We start from the raw sequence: 24,881 nt of genomic DNA, 5'->3' as shown, positions 1-24,881 counted from the left end.
GCTCATTTGGTTTTGTGTATTGTGTTACAGACAGAGGGGAGGGGAGTTTGTGTACAATGGCATGGGGAACTGTATAAATATACAAGCTTGTGAATAAAGCGAGTAGTTGACTCCCAGACTGTGTTTCGTCCGGTTATTGGGAGGATTGGGAATATTGCCGTACTGTTCAGCGCTGACTGTGGATTTACCTGTTATACCAGCGGAGATCGTGGATTCTAATATTGCACTCCGCTACAATTGGTGGCAAGCGACGGGATCCAACCTTACAGCCGAAAAGCGGTGTTCGTGTAAATTGAAACTACCGAACAAGGAAAGTGAAGGACAATTCGTATGGAACAAAGGAACGAACAACGAGGTGAATGGAGATTGATTATGCTGCTTTGAAACGGCAGACATTGAAAGAGCTATTGGAAGCCAGGGGTAAAGTAGCCAGCAACAAACCCAAGGCTGTACTAATTGCCGAGCTGATGGAGGGAGACAGAGCCCGCAGCGCTACACCCCCAGCAGCCATGGAGGAGACACTCTACCAGAGGGAAATGAGAACCAGGCTGGAATTTCTGCCACAGCCTATATCAGAGGCCATGATGCAAATGGTAATGGCAAATGTGCAGGAGTACGTGATGGCACACAGCCCACAGCATGCACCGTCCCGAGCGGAGTCCACGACTGGGTCACTCTACAGCCAGGTAAAACCCAAAATTCCCTATCATGCCTTTAAAGTATTTTGCGAGGAGAAGGATGAGATTGATGGGTTTTTACAGGATTTTGAAAGGCTGTGTGATTTACATGACTTGGAACGGGCAGTATGGGTCCCCTTGCTGGCAGGCAAGCTAGCAGGGCGGGCAGCAGAAGCATATCGCGCTGTACCCAGCGAGGACAGCAGAGATTATGAAAAAGTGAAGCGAGCGATATTAGAGAGGTATGCCATTACCCCAGAAGCATACCGGCGAAAATTTAGAAACCTGCGAAAACCAGAGAAAGATTCTCATGCTGAGTGGGCACACAAGCTGGACCAAGCATCACAAGGGTGGATACAAGCCAGCCAAGCCACTACTATGGAAGAATTGCGACAGTTAATGCTGTTGGAGCAATTCTTCAACGGTTTGTCTCCAGAGACACAAGAATGGGTGCGGGACAGGAAGCCTCTCACCCTAACAGAAGCGGCACGCTTAGCCGATCAGCATTTTGATGCGAGAAGGCATCAGGTAACCCTCCCCAAGAGTTACCCGCGACCCGCGGGGTCACCCAGCATTCCACCCCCCCACGCTCCCACTGCATCTCCTCTTCGCCCGTCCCCAGGGAACCTACCACCACCCTCCAGGTATAATGGACGTGTCAATATCCAGTGCCACACCTGCAAACAGTGGGGGCATATGGCCGGTGAGTGCACCCAAAATCGAGGCAGACCCGCCTGGAACCAAGCTCGACCGAATCCGGCACCAAGGGCTGCTGCCCACCATTATCAGCGGGAGCCAGCTGCCCAAGAGATGTGGAGTGTGCAAGCCGAGGAACCTCTAGGGGTATTACACGAGGTGATGTCCATTCGAGCCACCGACAACAGGCAGCACCATCGCCAGCTGGTGACCCTGGAAGGGAAGGAAGTACAAGGGCTCCGAGATTCCGGAGCCACGCTAACCTTGATCGCACCTCACCTGGTTCCAGGTTCCGCTCACACTGGCGGATCAGTGGCCGTAAGGGTGGCAGGGGGAGCAGTGTACCGACTACCCACTGCTAAAGTACATTTGGATTGGGGTGCGGGAGAGGGGGTTGTGGAAGTGGGCATCATGCAAAATCTACCAGCAGATGTTGTACTGGGGAATGACTTGGGCCAGATGACCTCTGCTTTTGTACCCCAGGCTCCACACCAGGAAGCTCATCCAGTGACCACACGGCAGCAGGCTCGCATCACGGCTCCACTAGCACACTCTGAGGCTCAGGTAAAAGACCATGACCCCCACACGATACGTATGTCCTGGGATACCCCAACTACATTTGAGGCAGAGGTAAAGTCAGACCCCACACTACAGATATATAGGGACAGAGTACTCACCGACCAGGCTGGGTTAGAGGGGGAGCGGTACACGTGGGAGAAGGGGCTACTGTACCGTATTGCTGAAAGAGGAGTGGGGGGGTCAGTCACAGTGACCACCAAACAGTTAGTGGTTCCCCAGAAATATCGGCAAGAGCTACTTAGGATTGCGCACGATATTCCCTTGTCTGGGCATCTAGGGATGACCCGTACCCGATATAGGTTAACCCATGCATTTTTCTGGCCAGGGATTTCTAAAGATGTGAGGCAGTACTGCACATCCTGTGATATATGCCAGCGAGTAGGCAAGCGAGGTGACCGCCCCAAAGCTAAATTATGTCCCCTCCCTATTATTGCAGAACCTTTCAGTAGGGTGGCCGTCGACATAGTAGGGCCCCTACCCAAACCCAGCCCCTCTGGGAAAAGGTTTATCTTAACAGTAGTGGACTATGCCACACGATACCCTGAGGCCGTAGCCCTCACTAATATCCATGCTGAAACGGTGGCCGAGGCTTTAATGAAGATATTTTCCCGGGTAGGGTTTCCCCAAGAAATAATATCCGATAGGGGCACCCAATTCACTGCCGAGGTCACCCAACAACTGTGGAAGATATGTGGCATTAAGCCAATAATAAATTCTGCCTACCACCCCCAGTCCAATGGGCTATGCGAAAGATTTAATGGTACGCTGAAACAAATGCTCCGTACATTTGGAGAAGCGCACAAAGACTGGGAACGGTTTTTACCCCACCTGCTCTTCGCATACAGGGAGGTACCCCAAGAATCGACAGGGTTTTCTCCTTTTGAATTACTGTTTGGAAGGAGGGTACGAGGGCCGTTAGACCTAATTAGGGAGCATTGGGAGGGTGAGAGTAGCCCAGATGGAACCCCTATCGTATCTTACGTACTGGAGTTCCGGGACCGTCTGGAGGCGCTGACTCAGACTGTGCGCACCAACCTCCGGGCGGCCCAGCAGCGCCAGCGCCGATGGTACGATAGGGGAGCCAGAGACCGCAGCTTTCAAGTGGGGCAGAAGGTTTTGATTTTAAAACCCGTCCGCACAGACAAGCTGCAGGCCATCTGGCAAGGCCCGTACCAGGTGGTGGAACAGAGATGTGACACCACCTATGTGATTGGCCCCTGCTCAGGGGTAGGGAAGAGACGCATGCTCCATATAAACATGCTCAAACCCTACCATGAGAGGATAGAGGACGTGGCGGCGATATGCGCCTCAGCCTCTGAGGATCAGGAGAATCTGCCCTTACCTGACCTATTAGAACAGGAAGAACAGACAGAGCCCTCCAAGGGGGTTCGGCTGGGGGAGCGGCTAAGCCCTCAGGAGCGTGCCCAGGTACAAGAGCTGATTGTAGCTAAAGGGGCTACCTTCTCCAATTTGCCTGGGTACACTCCGCTGGCCACCCACCGAGTCGAAACCCCGGGACAGCTACCTATGCGGCAGACTCCATATCGCGTCCCTGAAGCAGTCAGAACCCATATGAAAACTGAAATTGACGAGATGTTGCAGCTGGGGGTTATCGAACCTTCCGATAGCCCCTGGGCATCGCCGGTAGTGCTGGTACCCAAGAAGGACGGCACGACACGTTTCTGTGTCGACTACCGGAGGCTAAATGACAAAACGGTGTCTGATGCCTATCCGATGCCTCGGATAGACGAGCTGCTGGATAAGATGGCACGGGGCCAGTATCTCACTACCATAGATCTATGTAAGGGATACTGGCAGATTCCACTAGCCGAGGATGCCATCCCCAAGTCGGCGTTTGTCACCCCGTTTGGCCTGTATCAATTTCGGGTCATGCCATTCGGGATGAAAAACGCTCCGGCAACTTTTCAGCGGATGGTCGATCGGTTACTGGACGGATTCCAGGAATACGCCTGTGCCTACTTAGATGACATCGCTATATTCAGCCAGACCTGGGCAGAGCACCTACAACACATAGGGGCCATCCTAGATCGTATTGGAGAGGCAGGATTAACGCTGAAACCCAGCAAGTGTCATATAGGGATGGCCGAAGTGCAGTACTTGGGCCACCGGGTGGGGAGCGGGCAACAGAAACCGGAACCAGCTAAAGTGGAAGCTGTAGCTAAATGGCCCACTCCTAGGACAAAAACCCAAGTGCTAGCGTTTCTGGGTACCGCAGGGTACTATAGAAAATTTGTGCCCAATTATAGCGCCCTGGCCAAACCCCTGACTGACTTGACGCGTAAGAATCTTCCTCGACAGGTTGTCTGGGCCCCAGAGTGTGAGCAGGCATTCCAACAACTGAAGACTGCTCTAACTAATGCTCCCGTACTTGCTGCTCCTGATCCAACTAAAAGATTTCTTGTTCACACAGACGCTTCAATGTTTGGATTGGGAGCAGTGCTGAGCCAAGTTGGAGCCGATGGCGGAGAACACCCCGTAGCTTACTTGAGCCGAAAGTTATTGCCACGAGAAGTAAGCTACGCCGCCATTGAGAAGGAGTGCCTGGCCGTGGTGTGGGCCCTCAAAAAGTTACAGCCGTACTTATATGGACAACCTTTTTCCTTACTCACAGATCACAACCCGTTGGTGTGGCTAAACCGTGTGGCTGGAGACAATGCCCGGCTGCTGCGCTGGAGTCTGGCGCTGCAGCCGTATGACTTTACCATCCACTACCGCCCAGGGAAACAAAACGGTAACGCCGACGGGTTATCCAGACAAACGGAACTGGAAAAGTGATCTGTGAGTACTCTCCCGGACATCCCCAAGCCGATCCGTTGGGATCAGACTGTGTATGCCGGCTTGGTTCTGGGGGAGCATTGTGGCAAACCTAGCCACTTCTGGACTATAATGTAAGAAGGTTGTCCGTACGTTTGAATGCAATATTTGGGAATGTGGTATTGTATATTGCTACTACTGCCCCTTTTAGACTGGGTAGCAGATTGCATTCAGGCTGTCCTACAGACTATGTATGTTATTATGTATTCAGTTACATTGTATCTATGTATGCTGGGGGTCAAGTTAGTCCATTACGTTTGGTAATTGTATTTTGTGGATTACGTCTCAGACAATGCTTATTGTGTTGGGTAATTACGTCTCAGACAAGGCTCATTTGGTTTTGTGTATTGTGTTACAGACAGAGGGGAGGGGAGTTTGTGTACAATGGCATGGGGAACTGTATAAATATACAAGCTTGTGAATAAAGCGAGTAGTTGACTCCCAGACTGTGTTTCGTCCGGTTATTGGGAGGATTGGGAATATTGCCGTACTGTTCAGCGCTGACTGTGGATTTACCTGTTATACCAGCGGAGATCGTGGATTCTAATATTGCACTCCGCTACAACTGCCCTTCCTGGTCAGATCCGTGAGAGGCTTGGCTAGCATAGAAAAGTCCCTGATGAACTTCCGATAATAATTGGCGAAGCCCAAAAAGCGCTGCAGGGCACGGAGACCACTGGGCTGGGGCCACTGTAAGACAGCCGAAACCTTCTCAGGATCCATGGAGAACCCCTCAGCGGAAATGATGTAACCTAAGAAGGTTACCTGGAATCGGTGAAATTCGCATTTCTCAAGCTTACCGAACAGCCTGTTCTCTCGTAACCGTTGCAACACTCGTCTGACATCCATAATGTGGGCCTCCATGGATTCAGAATATACCAAGATGTCATCCAAATAGACCACCACACACTGCTGCAACAGGTCACGGAAAACATCGTTGATGAATTCCTGGAAGATTGCACAACCCAAAGGGCATAACCAAGGATTCATAATGACCGGTCCTGGTGTTAAACGCGGTCTTCCACTCATCGCCCGCCTTGATCCTTACCAGGTTATATGCCGCCCTCAGGTCGAGTTTGGTAAAGACCGTGGCCCCTTTGAGGCGATCGAACAGCTCGGAAATCAAGGGTATCGGGTAAGCGTTCTTGATCGTGATGCGATTGAGACCCCTGTAATCGATGCAAGGCCTCAACTCACCTCCCTTCTTTTTCACAAAGAAAAATCCAGCCCCTGCCGGGGACGAGGATTTGCGAATGTGTCCGCGTGAAAGCGCCTCCCTCACGTACTCCTCCATGGCCTCATTCTCCGCTACCGACAGTGGATAGACTTTGCCACGAGGAGGAACGGCACCAGATTGTAACTCTATGGCACAATCGTATGGGCGGTGCGGAGGTAGGGCAACCGCGCGCACCTTATCGAATACATCCCGGTACTCTTCGTATTCAGGAGGCAACAGAGAGTCCGAGGAAGTACACAGCAACTTGACAGGCCCATGGATGCAACTAGCCCCACACTGCGGTGACCACGAGAGGATCTCGGCCGATCTCCAATCGAAAGTCGGATTATGCTTCTGGAGCCAGGGGTACCCCAAGACCACCGAGTAGTGTGGAGACGAAATAACCTGGAGACAGACCGACTCTCTGTGAACGGCACCAATGGCTATCCCCACTGGAAGGGTCTCATGAGTCACGTGTGGCGGCAGAAGGGGTCTGCCGTCTATCGCCTCAAGAGCCAGTGGGGAACCTCGAGGCTGCAGAGGAATGGAATTGGCGGCAGCGAACCCACTATCAATGAACAAACCACCAGCACCAGAGTCCACCAACGCCTGGGTCGTCACCGAGCCCCCGACCCAGGAGAGGACAACAGTGATCAGTGGTTTGTCAACACGGGAAACCGGGGACGAGGAGACTCCACCCAAGATCTGCCCCCGACAGGATCTCAGGTGCGAGCGTTTCCCGGACGGTTCGGACATGCCAACCGAAAATGCCCACCGAGACCACAGTACATGCATCGGCCCTCGCGTCTCCGGAGTACCCTCTCCCCCTCGGATAGGCGAGCAAACCCCAGCTGCATGGGTTCACCCCCAGACAAGTCATCCCCAGGAGGCGTGGGAGGAGAGGGAGGCACGGGTGGGACAGCAAACGTAGGCGCCAATCTGTTAGAAGACCTCCGCAGGCTCTCCTTAAAGGAAGGTCTCTCCCTGAGTCTGGTGTCAATCAAAATCAGGAAAGAAATAAGAGACTCGAGCTCCACTGGTAGGTCCTTAGCTGCAACCTCATCCTTCAAGGCATCCGAGAGACCATGAGAGAAAGCAGCGACCAGAGCCTCATTATTCCAGCCCACCTCTGCTGCCAGGGTACGAAACTCAATGGCGTATTCAGCTACGGATCGTGAACCCTGTCTGATGGACATAAGGAGCTTCGCAGCAGAGGCAGCACGAGCCGGCACATCGAATACCTTCCGAAGAGAAGCAACAAAACCGGAAAACTCGGCAACCACCGGATTGTTGTTCTCCCATAAAGGGCTGGCCCAGGCCAAGGCCTTGTCCGAGAGCAGCGAGATCAAGAAGCCCACCTTTGATCTCTCAGTAGGAAAGGCATGTGGCAGCAACTCGAAATAAATGCCCACCTGGTTAAGGAAACCTCGGCACTGAGTTGGCTCTCCCCCAAAGCGCTGTGGAAGGGGGGCAGAACCGGTCATACCCCGAGACACCGCAGGCGCAGCAACAGGTGTCAGGGTAGACTCTGGCGCAACAACCGGAGCGGCAGTAGGAGCGGGCCCAGGAGCGACAACCGACCCATCGGCAACGGAAGCGAAATGAGCCGTGCGTTCAAGCAGGGTTTGCAACGCCACAGCGAACCGACCCAACAGGTGATCCTGCTGATCAAGTCTGGCAACCAGCGTAGGTAGCGAGGATGGCCCTGTACCGTCAGAATTCATGGCTTGGTCCTAATGTCATGGAACCATGAACCAGACGTACAACAAGAGATAAGTGGAAATAAGAAGGCTTTATTGAAATCAAGCTGTAAGCAAAAGTCCAAACGGATGGCTAAACCGAAGCAGGGTCTTGCGTAGCCAGAGGTCAGGAACCAGAAGGGTAGTCAGACGAAGCCTGGATCAGGAACCAGCAGGGTAGTCAGACGAAGCCAGGATCAGGAACCAGCGGGGTAGTCAGACGAGGCCAGGATCAGGAACCAGAAGCAGCAGCAGTCTTAGAAGCATGTGAACACAGGAGGACCAAGCAAGGAACTGAAGCCACAGACCTCCTATATATATGAGCTAGGCATCCAGCTCCTCCCAGTGGGAAGGAGAAGCCGCAGGGTGGGAGGCTACAAGAAACCCAGAAACCAAGATGGCCGCCAGCACATGTCAAACGAAGGAGGACGGCAAGAAGGTAAGACCATGACACACATCCCCACAATGCATCATGGTTTCCTCCTCTCTGCCCTAGAGACACACGAGGAGCAATCCAATTATCTCTCAGGACAAAGGGAAATCGCCAATACACATGTGGAGACAACAGGACAGAATCACCATTTAAACACACAATGGGACAATGGCACAATGGGACAATAGAAACACACCCAGCATATTCCTCCTCTCTGTCTAGGAGATAATTCACTTGAAAAGGTTCAGGGGTTTAAAAGTTAGTAAAAGTATCTTAAAGGGCCGTAATCCTGGGGCAGGAGGCTGGCAAACAGCCCCCTCCTTAACACCGTGGCGAGGTTGGTTTCGCCACAAATACTTTGAGGGGTATAGTTTTTAAAATGGTGTCATTCATGGGTGGTGTCTACAAAGTGACTTCATACCTGAATCAGTCCTTGAAATTTTTAAGAAAATTTTAAAAATTGCATCTAAAATTCTAAACCTTCGAATTTTTTTAAAAATAAAATAATTTACAAAATGATGCCAACATAAAGTAGACATATGGTAAATGTTAATTAATAACTAATTTATGAGGTATCACTATCCATCTTAAAATTTTCAATACTTTTTTTTTTTTATAACTAAAGGTGTAACATATTGACTCTAATTTACCACTAACATGAGGTACGATTTGTCACAAGAAAACAATCTCAGAATCGCTTGGATAATTAAAAGCTCTCCAAAGTTATTGCCTTATAAAGTGGCATGTCAAATTTGCTAAATTGGTGAAAATTGTCTGTGTCCTTAAAAGGGGTTGTCCCACGAAAAATATTCTACAATTTTGTATAGCCACTGAGTTATTCAATAAAATGTATCTCTATATTGCCACTTTATTTCTCATTTCTTTGACCTGCTCACTGAGATGGTCGCACATGCTCAGTTTCATCCTTCAACTGCCTCCTGAGCTGTGGTAGGGAGAGCATCGACACGCCCCCTGATTTGCAGCAGAAAGGACACTCCCCTTGAGCTGTCAGCTGGATATAAAGCTATCAGAGCAATGAATGGGGAGATCTCTGGATCCATGTGAGGTACAAGACTGGTTCTAGCTTTGTTAGAAAGAGACTGGCATGTCCTATATGATGTCTGATTTTCATTTTTTACATTATTCATGGGATAACCTCTTTAAGAAGTTAAAGAGCTTGATCTACTTGGTATTATTGCTTACTGCTGAACATGTTCAATGGACAGTTGTCATCTAGAACTGTTGTAACTACTTACAGCCAGGTCCATAAATATTAAGACATCGATACAATTCTAACATTTTTGGCTCTATACACCACCACAATGTATTTGAAATGAAACAAACAAGATGAGCTTTACCTGCAGACTGTCAGCTTTAATTTGAGGGTATTTACATCCAAATCAGGTGAACGGTGCAGGTATTACAACAGTTTGCATATGTGCCTCCCACTTGTTAAGGGCCAAAAGTAATGGGACAGAATAATAATCATAAATCAGACTTTCACTTTTTAATACTTGGTTGCAAATACTTTGCAGTCAATTACAGCCTGAAGTCTGGAACGCATAGACATCACCAGACGCTGGGTTCCATCCCTGGTGATGCTCTGCCAGGCCTCTACTGCAACTGTCTTCAGTTCCTGCTTGTTCTTGGGGCATTTTCCCTCCAGTTTTGTCTTCAGCAAGTGAAATGCATGCTCAATTGGATTCAGGTCAGGTGATTGACTTGGCCATTGCACTTCTCTCTGTGGTTGCTTTTGCAGTATGCTTTGGGTCATTGTCTATCTGCACTGTGAAGCGCCGTCCAATGAGTTCTGAAGCATGTGGCTGAATATGAGCAGATAATATTGCCCAAAACACTTCAGAATTCATCCTGCTGCTTTTGTCAGCAGTCACATCATCAATAAATACAAGAGAACCAGTTCCATTGGCAGCCATACATTCCCACGTCATGACACTACCACCAGGATTAGGCTTAGGATCATCATGAGCAGTTCCTTTCCTTCTCCATACTCTTCTCTTCCCATCACTCTGGTGCAAGTTGAGCTTGGTCTCATCTGTCCATAGGATGTTGTTCCAGAACTGTGTAGGCTTTTTTAGATCTCGTTTGGCAAACTCTAATCTGGCCTTCCTGTTTTTGAGGCTCACCAATGGTTTACATCTTGTGGTGAACCCTCTGTATTCACTCTGGTGAAGTCTTCTCTTGATTGTTGATTTTTAAACGCATACACCTACCTCCTGGAGAGTGTTCTTGATCTGACCAACTGTTGTGAAGGGTGTTTTCTTCAGCAGGGAAATAATTATTCGGTCATCCACCACAGTTGTTTTCCGTGGTCTTCCGGGTCTTTTGGTGTTGCTGAGCTCACCGGTGCGTTCCTTCTTTTTAAGAATGTTCCAAACTGTTGATTTGGCCAGGCCTAATGTTTTTGCTATCTCTCTGATGGGTTTGTTAGGTTTTTTCAGCCTAATGATGGCTTGCTTCACTGATAGTGACAGCTCTTTGGATCTAATCTTGAGATTAGACAGCAACAGATTCCAAATGCAAACAGCACACTTGAAATGAACTCTGGACCTTTTATCTGCTCATTGTAATTGGGATAATGAGGGAATAACACACACCCGGCCATGGAACAGCTGAGAAGCCAATTGTCCCATTACTTTTGGTCCCTTAACAAGTGGGAGGCACATATGCAAACTGCTGTAATTACTACACCGTTCACCTGATTTGAATGTAAATACCCTCAAATTAAAGCTGACAGTCTGCAGGTAAAGCACATCTTGTTTGTTTCATTTCAAATCCATTGTGGTGGTGTATAGAGCCAAAAATGTTACAATTGTGTCCATGTCCCAATATTTATGGACCTGACTGTATGTGCTGAACCATTTCTTTTTTTAATTCTTAATAAACTAAGTTTTAGAAAAAAATTCAACCTGTGCCGCAGTGATTCCATCTGCCTCTAAAGCTCCATACAGAAAACACGAAACAAATGTGAAGAAAGCTAAATACATTGTGCAAAACCAAAATTGACCGTAATGTTCAATTCCCACCAGATTTAGTTATGAGACGTGTGTTGTTATTTCTGTATTTGCTTTTTCATTTATTACCTTCCGATTTCTATCGTACATAGTTTTGCATATTGACTCATGACTTTAGTGCATTTTACAATTCCGATTTTCTGGCCTCTTTTGGGAAATTGACTAATACACATAATAAATTTGGAGCATGTCATATTGTTTTGGTGCATTATACTTAGTATTCCTCCTCAGTGTATCACATTAGGGACAGGATTACTGAATGGTTAATGATGATGTCACAATTCTGCAGCCGGAGTGATGATGTCACAGTGCTGTGCCGGCTGTATACCGGATGTTCCGTCAATAGATTCTTTGATAGAGAGTAAAGGAGAAGAAGCAACATGGATGCTGGTAAGTCCTGTAATTCACAGCTTTATCTCTCCTAGTCTGTTCTTCAGAGATTGTGGGTTGCGGTGTCTCCTCACTGGTCCACACCATGGATTTGTCTTTCCTTCTTTGGTACAGACACTCATTGGGTGCATCATACATGTAACTCATGATTCCACATCCAGAAGAAATGTGTTACAAGGACAGTCTAATTTCTGGCCTTAAAATGATAGAATGAATAGATTTTGGATTCTTTATAGTTAGTTCCCATCCTGCATCATTTTCCATTACCATAATAAATCTATCCCCTCCTGGCAGGAGGTCAGCTGCCTCCACATTGCCAACCAATGTCTCCCAACCTATGTAAAGATCTATAATTTACCTAGAGATGGCAGAGGGAGATGATTTTCTTGTAAAATATAGTTATATATGGAATACTTCTCATTTATCTTCTGTAGGTTTGCTGCCTGCTTTGATGCTGACATTTATCACAATTCTTTTCTTTGGTGTCTGCCTTGGAGTCGTCTGTTGTTTCCTGAGGTAAGTGAATGATGTCCTCCACACAGGAGACAATTTTGTACCAGAAATCGCTTCTCAGTCTCTCTTACCGTCATAGGTAGAAGATGGAATTGTGTTTTCTTAGAAGACACCAGATTGTCTACCTTGTCCACGAGGGTAGAAGCAGCTGAGGGTCTATATGAGAGCTCTCCACTGTCTCACCTCCCCCACATGGCCACATTGTCTTCTATACTGGATTATTACTGATCTCTTATTATTTTCTTATTTTAGAATGAAAAAGGAAAAATACAACAAGGATGACGATGAACTGAAAGAAGTTCTGATCCAACAGCCAGGTAACAGTTGCACAATACCCATAGTACATAGTGACCACAGAGCCTGGTATACAGGAGATGTAAGAAAATCCCACCCCATAGCAGTGGAGGATCTGATGATACACAGGGTATGGGGGATACACAATATCTATTACCTGACATTTATTTATTACTAATAGAAATCTTCTCATTTACAGAGGAGGCTGATGACAACATGGAGAAGATCAGGAAGGAAAGTGAAGATGAGGAGGATGGCGGAGCGGAGAAAAGATAGAAAGGAGTAAGAAGAAGAGGAGGACAGAGAAAGAGGAAGATGTAGGAGGAGAAAGAATAGGATGGAGGAGAAAGAAGAGGATGATGGAAGACAAGAAAAAGGAGTGCATCTTGTTGGATGAAAAATTCAGATTTCCCAAAACTCATAACTTGGCTTTATAAATATCAAATTTCTCTTTAATTCGGTTTCCTTTCACCATAAAAATAATTCGTTTCATGCTTTTAATAATTCCAATAAGTAAAATCATTGAAAAGTCTGATTTGATTATTAATTTTAGGCTTTTACTGCGTGTTACTATGTTACTATATAGGAAGGAGGTTTTCTTTTTATATTTTCTTTGCAAAAATCTTGATACAGTTGAATACAACGGTGTAACAGGCATCCGTCAGCTCCCTGTGCCACCATTCTCCTGCCACCAGTGGTTCACTGCAGGTAGGCACGATGCAGTCATAGCCCAGCCATAGATAGCACAGACCGAAGACCGGAGCAGACCTGCCCTGTTCATTGTGGGAATGCGGGGTAGGGGAGATTTCAGTTTGGAATTACCACTGTGTGGTGGGCACTTAAGGAATATCATACTGTGTTAGTAAGAGGCCATCACACTGTGTAGAAGTAAAATAAGAGGGCATCATACTATGTGGAGGGCACCAAGGGCTCATTCAGCAATTATGGGGGTAATTATGGGAGCATTCAACTGTGGGGGGACTAAGGGGGCCTTATTCTGTGCAGCGGGCACTCAAGGGACAACATACTGTATGAGGGTCAAATAAGACAGCATCACAATGTGTGGAGAGACAATAAGGGGGTATTATAACGCGTGGGGACATCATGGGCTTAGTCTGCATTTTTATGGTACTTCTAAGAACATTGTAGTGTGAAGGGCCACTTTAAGGCACCATACTGTTATAGGAGCCACTAAGGGTGCATCATACTATGTCAGGAGCACTAAAGGAGCATCATACTGTGTCAGGGTTACTACAGAGGAATCATAATGCATGGGGGGCACTGTCCAGGGCATCAGTATTGTGGGGTGAAACTAAGGGGACATTCATACTGTGTTGCTGTGCTAAGGGGGCATCACTACTGTGAGGGGAGCACATAGGGTGTATCCTTACTGTGTGGAGGCACTAAGAGGACTGGACAGGATTGGGTGTGTACTGGAAAGGGATTGGGTGGAAGTTAGAGGCGTGGCTTATTGTAAGCTGTTGCCCCGAGCACTGCTGTGGTTGCCCCTCCTCACATTTTTTTCAAAAAGTTCATGCCGACCATGCAGCTATTGCGTTCCGCAAACAGCAGGTTCATAATGTAGGGCACCGGCCTTGTGCGCACCGTATCACGGATGCGGACCCATTCACTTGAATGGGTCCGCAATCCAGAAGATATAGAGTGGAGGTGAGGAAGGCCACAGAAGCACTATGGAGTGCTTCCGTGGCATTTTGTTTGGTGCTTCCACGTAGCGAAAAAATAGAACATGCTGTAATTTTTTTGTGGTGCAAATCGATCAAATTGAATGAGTCTGCATCCGCCAGCGCAGGCCACACGGACGTATTTGTGTGCATGAGCCCAAAGATGGGAGCTATGAAATCCCATGTATAAATGGATTCATTGTTTGGAGCCCCAAAAATGAGTCTGCCCTGCAACTGCTGGTTGCTAACCCCCTTCACCTCCAAGTGAATTTGGTGCCAAAATAATATTGGGGATCCAATCCGTACCTCCGCGAAAAGTAGGATATGTTCTATCTTTTGACATATCTTGCAGATTGTGGACAAAGGCGGTGCCCATATATTGTGTTCCCACCATTTAGGGTCCGCAATATGGGCACAGAGCTCCTACGTTCATCTGAATGAGCCCAATATCTAATTGACTATTGACTCTTGTTTTTCTGCTGCAAAAACGCCAAATGTTAGCTAAATGTCTATGGGGAATAGGAAATGCAGGATACACGAGGGTTTTCTTTGCTACTGGTGTTTTTGTTTGTTCTCTGGCATTTCTTTTTGTCTTTCTTGGTGCTTTTTTGAGGCATTTTGACATTACATCATACTTTTCTATAGGGGAAAACAGCATAAGGCCTCCTGCACACGACCGTATGTGTCCCATTGCCGTATTGCGGACCGCATTTGTGGATCTGCAATATGCGGGCACTGTTCCATGTGCATTCCGCATCACGGATGTGGGGCCCATTCACTTCATCGGGTCCGCAATTCCGGAGATGCGGAATGGTGCAGAACGGAAGCACGGAATGGAACCCTACGTGGGGTTTTGTCCTGTACTTCCGTTTCACAAAAAGATAGAACATGTCCGATCATTTTGCGTAACGGCCGGATCGCGAACCAATTAAAGTGAATGGGTCCGCGATCCACTGCGGCTGCCCCACGGACGGTGTTCGTGCATTGCGGCCCGCATTTTGCCATGGTTCGTGTGCAGGAGGCCTAAAGAAAGCGCTAGAGGTAAAACACAACTGGGCAGTTTTTAATTCATATTACGTTCTTGAAAAAAAAAAAAAAAAAATGTTATAAATCTTCCCCCCCCCAAAAAAAATGTTTTCTCAGTTTACGGCGTTGTATTACAAGCTAAAAAAAAAGCCAGAGCCAAATTCATATATGCAAGGGCCCAAAAGTAATAATTGGCCACTGTGAAGTGTGACTATTAGTGTTGAGCGAGCATGCTTGGCTGAATACCTGTTCGGCTCAAGCATCGCTATGCTTGGCACATGGCGGTACTCGGCCAAGTACCGCATATGCTCGAGTGCCATGCTCGAGTCTCCTCCCCGCACGTTTTGCGGCTGCTAAGCAGTCAATAAACAAGCAGGTAGGTACTGCCATCACTGTAATGCCAGTAGCCATGTTTGCTACTTGCATTATAGCGATTGGCTCGCCTGAACGCATCATCGGGTGCTATATAACACCCGGTGACGTGGGTTCGGCTCATTGCGAGTCAGGGAGAGCTGCGGTTAGGAAGGGACAGATAGTGTAGGGAGGTTGTGATCGCAATTTATTCAATTTTCAAAGACCCAAAAGTCCTTTTAAGACTATTATGTGTGGTGGCAGCAATTTTATTTTGCAAAGTAGTCCGATTTTTTTTTTTCCATACTTTGCGATTCTTTTTCTGCAGTGACTTGTGACCTCTGTTCAGCAATACCTTCTGTGTGTCAGGGCCAGATATTGGGAAAAATATTAGCGAAAACAATTATATTTTTTCCATAATTTATCCACATTTTCCTATAAATGGTCCCTGCAGTGAATTGTCACATCTGTGCTGCAATAGCGTCTGTGTGTCAGGCCCAGATATTGGGAAAAATATTACTGACAACAAATATATTTTTCCCATAATTTATCCATAATTTTCCTAAAAAAACGGTCCATGCAGTAAATTGTCACATTTGTGCTGTAATAGCGTGTGTGTGTGTGTGAGCCCCAGATAGTGGGAAAAATATTAGCGAAAACAATTATATTTTTTCCATAATTTATCCACATTTTTCCTATAAACGGTCCCTTATACAGTAACATATAACATTTAATATGAAGAAGGCGAGCATTAAGGGACGGGGAAGTGGCCGTGATGCTGATGGTGCACGCAGAGGCCGTGGCCCTGGGCGCTTTGAAACTGTGCCTGCTGCCAGAGCACAAGAAAAACAATCATCCAAGATACCTAGCTTCATGTCCCAGTTTGCAGGGTGGCGCAGGAGACCACACTAGAAGTCAGCCCAGTGCGAGCAGGTGGTCGGTTGGATTGCAGCAGATAGTGCTTCCAGTCGGTTAAGCACCACTCTGTCTTCCACCAAGTCCAGTCTCAGTAGCCAGGAGTCTGGTCTACACAATCCTCACCCTGATCCTCCTTCCTCTAACCATTTACAGTCTGACCAAACAAGTGATCCCCCACTCGGATATTCCGAGGACCTCTTTGCATCGCTATTAAATGATTTGGCCCTCTCGCCAAGCACGCTTGAAGAAGGACCTGAGATCTTGTGCCCCGATTCCCAACCTCTTGAGCATCCAGAGTCACAAGAACATGACGCTGGGAATGGCAATTAGTGTTTAATGAGGTGGATGATGATGAGACACAGTTGCCAATGACTCAACATCAATTACTGTCTCAAGAGGTTGAGGAAGAGGATGACACACAGTTGTCAATCACTTAGGTTATGGTTAGGTCAACAGGAGGATGATCAGAGTGAGGAAGTGGAAGCGGAGGTGATAGACGACGAGGTCACTGACCCAACCTGGAAAGGTGGCAACAAGCCGAGTGAGGAGAGCAGTACAGAGTCGGAGGGATCTGCAGCACTGCAGCAGGCTGGAAGAGGCAGTGGGGTGGCAAAAGGTAAAAGGCGGGCACCACCGAACAGGCCCGCAACTGTTCCATGGAGCAACCCCTTGCGTAAATCTCACTTGCCAAGGGGTAGGTGTTCGGCAGTATGGTGCTTTTTTGAGAAAAGTGCAGACGACATAGTAGTTTGCAACCTGTGCCACACCAAAATGAGCCGGGGCGTTAACACTAGCAACCTCACCACCACCAGCATGATCTGCTACATGTCATCAAAGCACCCTAATAGGTGGGACAAACGCCTGAGTCCACAATTTGTGTTTGCGGGTCACACCCCTGCCTCCTTTTCCCCTGTGTTATGTGCTGGCCAATCCCCTGTCCAAGACGCAGGCCCTGCACCTGTACCTTCACAAGCACCATCAGCGACCACATCCACTTCCCTGTCCCAGCGCAGCGTCCAAATGTCCAGAACGCAATCATTTGAACGCGAGGGCAAATACCCACCCACCTACCCACAGGCCATAGCACTGAATGCGCAACTTTCAAGATTACTGGCCCTTTTTTGTTGCCATTTAGGCTTGTGAACACTGAGGCCTTCCGCAGCTTGATGTCGGTGGCCGTCCCTCATTACGCAGTCCCCAGCCGACACTATTTTTCAAGGTGTGCCGTGCCAACCTTACACCATCATGTGTCCCTTAACATCACACTTGCCCTGACCAACGCAGTTACTGGGAAGGTCCACTTAACCACGGACACAATGACAAGTGCTTTCGGTCAGGTACGCTACGTTTCCCTGACAGCACATTGGGTGAATGTTGTGGAGGCTGAGAGCGACTCCTACCCTGGGATGGCACAGGTGGTACCGATGCCAAGGATTGCGGGCCCCAATTACATCACGGTTTTCTGCTACCACCTACGTTAGTGGCTCCAACCCCCCACTTCTCCTCCTCCGCCTCCTCCTCCACTTCTTCCTCCGAAGTATCCACGGACAGCACCAGTCAGTGATCAGTCGGTAGCTGAAAGCAGTGTAGCACTGCAGTGGGGAAGCGGCAACAGGCCGTACTGAAGCTGATCTGCTTAGGTGACAAACAGCGCACCGCCGCAGAGCTGTGGCAGGGGATAAGACACCAGACTGAGCTGTGGCTCTCGCCACTCAACCTAGAACCAGGCATGGTTATGTCTGATAATGATGATAGCCAGACCACCCTCATTTCGTCTTCTCAGCGCGAATTGGAGGCGGAAGAGGAGGAGAAAGAGGAGCAGGAGACGGTTGCCTCAGATACAGAGGGTAGTACCCATGGAAGTTTAATTCCATCTGTTCTGCGTGGGTGGGCAGAAGAGGAGGAAGAAGATGAGGAGATTGGGAGTGATCTTCCTGATGACGACAGCGAAGTCTCGCCTGTTGGTACTCTGGCACACATGGCTGACTTCATGTTAGGCTGCCTTTCCCGCGACCGGCGCGTTATACGCTTTTTAAACAACACAGATTACTGGATGTTCACCCTTCTCGACCCCCACTACAAAAGGAACTTCTCATCTCCCATTCCTCTGGTGGAGAGGATGAGCAAAATGATGCAATACCAGAAGATCCAAAATTGCTCCAAAAATTTCCATCTGACAACGCTGGCGGCAGAGTTCGTACTTCCTTGGCCAACCGAGGAGGGGAGCACACAGCAGTTCCAACAGAGGCAGGGCAACACTCTCCAAAGCCTGGGACAGTTTTATGATACCCCGCCAGCACCCTCACCCTGATGTTCGGCCTACTGCAACAAGGAGAGAACATTTTTGGAAGATGGTAAAGGAGTACATAGCAGACTGTGTCAGCGTCCTCAATGATCTTTCAGTGCCTTACAACTACTGGGTGTCCAAGCTGGACACGTAGAACGAACTGGCGCTCTACGCTTTGGAGGTGCTGGCCTGCCCTGCCTCCAGCGTTTTGTCTGAGCGTGTATTTAGTGCTGCTGGTGGCATTATAACAAATAAGCGTATCCACCTGTCAACTGAAAATGCAGACAGGTTGACCCATATAGAATGAACAAGGCCTAGATTGACCATGACTTCTCGACTCCACCAGAGTAATGCTGATGAACAAAAAGGCACTTTATATGTGTTGTTTTTAATGTAGTTAATAGACTGTATTCCCATGCACCCCTTCCACCACAAACAAGGGTATATGGTTGAATCTTCCTTTTCTCATCCTCCCCCTCCGATTCTGTCATATCAATTTGATTTGCTTATTCGTCACATATAATGCCCTCGCATATATGGCTTTCGAATATATGTTTTTAGAGGGTCCGCTCACCAGCAGGCCCTCACATATAATTTTTTACAGGGTCAGATCACAAGCAGGCCAGCAACTCAAATCTTTTACAGGGTCAGCTCACCTGCAGGCCCGCAACTCAAATCTTTTACAGGGTCAGCTCACCTGCAGGCCCAAATCTAAAATCTTTTACAGGGTCAGCTCACCTGGAGGCTCGCAACTCAAATCTTTTACAGGGTCAGCACACCTGCAGGCTCGCAAATCAAATCTTTTACAGGGTCAGCTCTCCTGCAGGCCCGCAACTAAATATAAATGAGGCCCTCCTTTATGTGATATACAGGTTGTATCAGAGTGCCTCTTCCTTGTAATTTTTGGCAGCACTTGCACTTTATATACAAGTCAATATACAGGAAAGAATGTTTTCAATCAATTTTTCCTATAAAATCGATTTTTACTTTGGTTTCGTGCGTAAAACCTTAATTAGATTGTGGGCCTGGTGATCAGTTTATGGCCTTTTAAGTAGCATCAGGAGCATCATGGTGATAAAAATGAGTGGCAAGGTGACATACTGTGGAGATGGCAGCATGAGGAAGGCCACATTGTGGCACAATGACTGAGTCTGGATAAAAGACTAAGGCCACAGATTGTTTAGAAAAATGCAGATGGAAAGAAATCTGTGGAGCTGTATGACGGTCACCTGCAGATTAATGTAGCCATCAAAATCAAGTTGGGTTTGTCGGTTCCACCTCAGCTTACCAGCAGGCCCATAACTTAAATCTTTAACAGGGTTAGCTCACCTGCAGGCCCGCAACTCAAATATTTTACAAGGTCATCTCACCTATAGGCCCGCAACTCATGCTGCCTTGCTTTGAAGTAGTAGCCGTAGCCGTTTATCAGGCTGCCTCTCCGAAATTGAACAATGATGCCCTGTTACCGGTGGTCACGATAGGCGCATAAAAGAACATCGAAAGTTGATAGGGAAGATATCCAAATGGATCGTGGACGTCACGGGGACGTGCGGTCAGGCAGAAGTTATTTAGAGTCAACAAAGCGGCAGCAGGGCCGCTCCTGTATAACCTCATCCAAAATACCGCAGTGACATTCCCTGTAATTTTTTATTATTCATTCCAATAACAGGGCATCTTAAGAGTCCTGTATTGTTATTTATCATCACTATCTCCACAAGTCGGGAGTGTGTGATTTGCGCGCCACCCGCTTGCCTTCCTTGGATGTGGTAGCCGTTTCTCAGGTTCCCTCTCCGGAATCAAACACTGATTCCCCGTTACCCATAGTTTACAATAGATTTGAGCTGACAATTACATCAAAAGTTGATAGGCCAGACATCCGAATGGATCGTCGCTGTCACAGGGACGTGCTATCGGCCCCAGGTTAACTTGAGTCACCAAAGCGGCAGCAGGCCCTCGCCCATAATGTTTTAGATGGTTAGATAAGCAGGCCCTTACGCCTAATGTTTTTGAGGGTCACCAGCAGGCCATCAATCATTATTGTTAAAGGGTGTGTGTCACGGCCACGGTTTTGGCCGTGACTCCTTGGGAGCCGCATACTGTTATTAGCAGTTTGCAATGAAGGTCCGGCTGAGAGCTACCAGTTGGGGTGTGTCCCTGCACAGTCTGACACTGATTGGATAGTGTCAGGCTGTGCAGGGACTCACCCACAACGACCTTCATTGCACACTGCTGGCACCTCATTCATAACGTCTAGCAGGAATTGTAACGCCTCAGAGTGCCGCTACCACCTTTGCACCTTGCTACTATCGCCTATGGTTAACCTAATGTCATCATATGTATTAATTTATAGGTCTTGCAAAATGTGCATTAAAATTTCCATGCAACAGTTTGTGTTTTCATGTAATGTGCCTGGTTCACCAGCAGATGGTGGCAAACATGGCAGAGCTGCAGGGACATAGAGTAGAACCTTCCTTTCCATACTAACCCCCTCCCCCCCTCCTGTAGTGTAATGGGTGTTTTCCCACTTGCTGCAGGGAGGGAGGAGCTTAGATTAGTGTGAGTCTGGAGTACCCCCTGCTAGGGGAAGGAAGCAGGAGCCTGTCCCTGTTGGACGAAACCTGTCTGGACCAGCTTGAGCACCTTCAGCTCAGCTAGATCTGGGGGCCAAAGCAAAGAGCTTTAGAAGCCAGGAGGAGAAAGTGTTCCCTGGACAAATCTAGAGACAGCCCAGATTACAAAGTCAAGAGCAGCATAAAGAAAAAGCTAAGTTATACAGCTATCCTGTTAGCACAGCAGTGCCAGAGAGCGACTGATAAGGCAGAGAAGGGTTTGCCTGCCACAATTCATGCCAAAGCCTGCTGGAAACCAAGACAAAGCCTGTGAATCGTTTGCAGAAAAGTTTATTCAAGTAAAGCTGTTATCAACCTCATCACAAGGTCTGGACTCAATTTATTTCAACATCCCCTACTACTACTACTCCCCCCTTTTTCCTGCTTTCGGAGGGCAACACCTGGGGTTCCAGTGTATCCAGGTAGGAGCACTGTGACACGTGCAACACCATTAAGGGACATTTAGGCCACCCTACTCTACTCTGGCATTCCTTCACCTGGGTACCACCATCTACCACAGTATCACTAAAAGGGGCCCTGTGCCCTTGTTGCTTCACTGCAACTGGCGTCACAACAAATATGTACTTTAAGAAACCCCAAGTAGTGCGCCCGACGATTGCAGAATAATAAAGGAATGGCACATCATAGAGTCATAAGAATAGATGCTCCAGAATTGTTATCACATGTGGAATGCAAGTAGTTATTAAACCCGACATGTCAGGAGAGGGGACAGGTCCTCTCTAAGATTGCCCCCAGAAAATGTAACATTAGATGCATACATTATACCACAAATCATACATTGGACACTATGGAGGCTTTTGCAAAAAAAAAGAAAACAGGCATTTAATAAGCTGCTGGCCATTATGGATAATATCTCAGACCCCTTGTACACATTCCGCAGAAGGCGGATACAGCTGCTATGTAATAATGAGCGCCATGTGAAGACTGCGACAAGTCTCCTTATTGCAGGGCCTCTACTGATCTCCATCTACATGATCTGTGCTGAGGCTGAGTTGACATCGCCGGTTAGCTTTCCATTCTTCTGATCCGTCAGGGATGCAGCTCTTTATCTCCCGTCAAAAATAACTGAGCTCTGACGGAACTGGCACAAAGTGATGCAAGCTGATGATAACTCAAAATAACGGATCCGTATTTTTTCCTGCTCTTCTGAAGAATGGAAACCTAAAGGGTGTGAACTCCCACTAAGCTACATCTTGCAGGCGTACTCACACACATTACACATATATATGTCAGTAAAAAATAATAATACTGTCCCATGTCTTCTTATATCAGTACATATACTGTCACAGATTTTACCATATGTTCTCTGTAACCTCTTGCAAACGACGAGAATACTCGTCCTAAACAGCGAGTCCTTCCCGCATTAGGACGAGCATTCTTGTTCAGAGTTAACACCGTTCCGGATATGCACAGTTTCAATGTATTGTCCCAAAATGTCCTAAAAATGTCAATGCATTGTCCAATGTCCTAAAAAATAAAATGCCACGTACAAGATGATGCCAACATAAAGTAGACATATGGTGAATGTTAATTAATAGCTATTTGATGAGGTATCGCTATCCGTCTTAGGACTCATGCACACGACCGGTTTTTTTGGGGGTCCGCAAAAACTGGTTCCGTAGTTCTGTGATCCGTGTCTGTTTTTCCTTCCGTGGGTCTTCCTTGATTTTTGGAGGATCCACGGACATGAAGGAAAAAGTCGTTTTGGTGTCCGCCTGGCCGTGCGGAGCCAAACGGATCCGTCCTGACTTACAATGGGGACGGATCCGTTTGACGTTGACACAATATGGTGCAATTGCAAACGGATCCGTCCCCCATTGACTTTCAGTGTAAAGTCAGGAGTCCCTAATATACCATCGGATCTGAGTTTTCTACAATCCGATGGTATATTTTAACTTGAAGCGTCCCCATCACCATGGGAACGCCTCTATGTTAGAATATACCATCGGATTTGAGTTACATCGTGAAAACTCATATCCGACAGTATATTTTAACACAGAGGCGTTCCCATGGTGATGGGGACGCTTCAAGTTAGAATATACTACGAACTGTGTACATGACTGCCCCCTGCTGCCTGGCAGCACCCGATCTCATACAGGGGGCTGTGATCCGCACAATTAACCCCTCAGATGCCGCACCTGAGGGGTTAATTGTGCGTATCATAGCCCCCTGTAAGAGATCAGGGGCTTCCAGGCAGCAGGGGGCAGACCCCCCTCCCTCCCCAGTTTGAATATCATTGGTGGCCAGTGTGCGGCCCCCCGGCCCCCCCTCCCTCCCTCTATTGTATTAATATCATTGGTGGCACAGTGTGCGGCCTCCCCTCTCCCCCCCCCCATCATTGGTGGCAGCGGAGAGTTCCGATCGGAGTCCCAGTTTAATTGCTGGTGCTCCGATCGGTAACCATGGCAACCAGGACGCTACTGCAGTAAGCTCTTACAAGAGCTAGTAGTTTAAGCCAGGGGAGTATAGCAAATCTTCAGCGTATAGCAATCCCCCAGTGTTGATCAGTTACCCAAACACCAGCCTCAACATGATGAAGGATAAAACAGGAACTCTTTATCGAGGGCTACTCGCCCGTATTTATGCAGGTCCCCATCTGGTGGCCACGCCCCTAGGGGACCAGAAGGGAGACTGTGACACAGGACAGATATGTAGCAATTCAGGATACAGACACAACACATCCCCACAATGCATCATGGTTTCCTCCTCTCTGCCCTAGAGACACACGAGGAGCAATCCAATTATCTCTCAGGACAAAGGGAAATCGTCAATACACATGTGGAGACAACAGGACAGAATCACCATTTAAACACACAATGGGACAATGGCACAATAGGACAATAGAAACACACCCAGCATATTCCTCCGCTCTGTCTAGGAGATAATTCACTTGAATAGGTTCAGGGGTTTAAAAGTTAGTAAAAGTATCTTAAAGGGCCGTAATCCTGGGGCAGGAGGCTGGCAAACAGCCCCCTCCAAAACACTGTGGCGAGGTTGGTTTCGCCACAAATACTTTGAGGGATATAGTTTTTAAAATGGTGTCATTCATGGGTGGTGTCTACAAAGTGACTTCATACCTGAATCAGTCCTTGAAATTTTTAAGAAAATTTTAAAAATTGCTTCTAAAATTCTAAACCTTCTAATGTTCTAAAAAATAAAATGAGGTAAATTTATGAGGTAAAAGCTCTCCAAAGTTATTGCCTTAAAAAGTGGCATGTCAAATTTGCTAAATTTTGCTTGGTCCTTAAGGTGAAAATTGTCTGTGTCCTTAAAGGGGTTGTCCCACGAAAAATATTCTACAATTTTGTATAGCCACTGAGTTATTCAATAAAATGTATCTGTATATTGCCACTTTATTTCTCATTTCTTTGACCTGATCACTGAGATGGTCGCACATGCTCAGTTTCATCCTTCAACTGCCTCCTGAGCTGTGGTAGAAAGAGCATGGACACGCCCCCTGATTTGCAGCAAAAAAGACACTCCCCTTGAGCTGTCAGCTTGATATAAAGCTATCAGAGCAATGAATGGGGAGATCTCTGGACCCATGTGAGGTACAAGACTGGTTCTAGCTTTGTTAGAAAGA

The sequence above is a fragment of the Bufo gargarizans genome, chromosome 8 (assembly GCF_014858855.1).
Source record: "Bufo gargarizans isolate SCDJY-AF-19 chromosome 8, ASM1485885v1, whole genome shotgun sequence".
NCBI lineage: Eukaryota > Metazoa > Chordata > Amphibia > Anura > Bufonidae > Bufo > Bufo gargarizans.
This window is presented reverse-complemented; position numbering follows the sequence as displayed.